This window comes from Helianthus annuus, chromosome 3 (genome assembly GCF_002127325.2).
Source record: "Helianthus annuus cultivar XRQ/B chromosome 3, HanXRQr2.0-SUNRISE, whole genome shotgun sequence".
NCBI classification, from domain to species: Eukaryota; Viridiplantae; Streptophyta; class Magnoliopsida; order Asterales; family Asteraceae; genus Helianthus; species Helianthus annuus.
This window is the reverse complement of record NC_035435.2, coordinates 75,632,373-75,633,868: the sequence shown is the minus strand read 5'-3', so window position 1 is coordinate 75,633,868 and position 1,496 is coordinate 75,632,373. Positions and strand designations below refer to the sequence as shown.

Sequence of the window (1,496 nt, the reverse complement as noted above, 5' to 3'; positions counted from 1 at the left end):
TAAGCAACTCAATGTATTGTGTCCTTGTGATGGTGTCTTCTGCATTAACATTAAGGAGCAACTACTATTCAAATATAAAATTCAAATTAACTTTCAGGCAAACAAACCATTACAATAATGATAACTTGCTTTGACATAGACATATATCCCAAGCCAATGTGAGTGATGGTTTTTTTTATATTATCTCTTTTTCTTACTAAAAATTTAAAAAAAATCAACAAATATAAGAATAATAAATCTACAAAAATAAAAATAATATGAATAAATATGAGATTAGAAAACCTACAGAGCCAACATAATCCGCCAGCTTTGAACCTTCCACCAAAGTGATCTTCTGTGTTCACTCCAGTTCCTTCGCATTGAGTAAAATATCTTGTCTATATTGGAATCCAAAAGTATGCATTTAATACCATGCACAAATTGTGGCTCAAGAACCAACGGACTACTATTTTGGAAATTAACGACTTGATTAAGCATCAATTTCCTTGCCAATATTGTCCAGCTTCCCAACTATAATAACAATAAACATAGTTAAATATTGTCTTTTAAATGCTCAGTTTTTGTTTAGTGTGTCTGTGTATGTGTTTCTATTAAGAAGAATTACCGATTAAATTCATCTGAATCATGAGCAAGAAGGAAAAACAAATCATCATCTCTGAGATCAGATTGTAAGCGGATAGGAGCACTGTAACCCTACAACAGAGACGGAATCGGTTTCTCCGGCACATCAGAGAACGTAAATTCTTCTTCACCCTGAATGCAAATACACAATTAAATATTAACCTCTTTTATATCAATATAATTTTGACTTTTCCAAGCCTAGTCAAATATAAAGTTACCTTTGTGACTCTGAGAACAGTGGTGTAAACAGGCTGACCACAACATGTAACAAACTCTAGTTTCCCGTCATGATAAATTGATGATAATGGCATATCCTTGCCGCTTGAATCGAGAAGCCATGCTGCTACCGGAATAAACTTGAGTTCTATTACCGGCTGACCTGGCATAGGCGGCACTGTTTGACTGAGAAAAAGGTCAAAAGGGACGGGTCATCACAAGATATATACATAGCAAAACCTTTAAAAGAAAAAAAAAGTTATATGCATTAAATATCCTGGAGTCAGTTTGTATAATAGAAATGATATAATTATATGATACATGAAAAACTGTAATCATCGCCAATCTTATATCATCGATGTTCATGCCAAATAAATTTGACTGTAACCAAAAACGATCTATCAATTTCCTTATTTTCCTAATCTTGGACTACTGTAAACAAATCCATCAATTTCTGAAAGTACATGTTCAGCAAAAATCTGGCCGTTAATATCCAACAAATCCATCAATTTCCGAAAGTACATGTTCAAGTTTATACGACTTCAGAAACATTCACATTCACTCAAATTGATTTAAGGTTCATTCACTCTGAATTAAGTTGAATGTAAGCCTACGCTTATATGTAAAATACACACAAAAGATGGAAAATCTAAATACTG

The 1,496-nt window shown here is 32.9% G+C and overlaps 1 long non-coding RNA gene across 1 annotated transcript; it reads right to left on the bottom strand.

Annotated features, from left to right (window-relative positions):
* Positions 1–388: 388 nt before the first annotated feature.
* Positions 389–1,201, bottom strand: LOC110927637. The gene is made up of 3 exons (XR_002585784.2): positions 840–1,201; positions 605–753; positions 389–510 (listed from the first exon to the last, which is right to left on the bottom strand). It is a non-coding gene; the product is annotated as an uncharacterized LOC110927637 (long non-coding RNA).
* Positions 1,202–1,496: the final 295 nt, after the last annotated feature.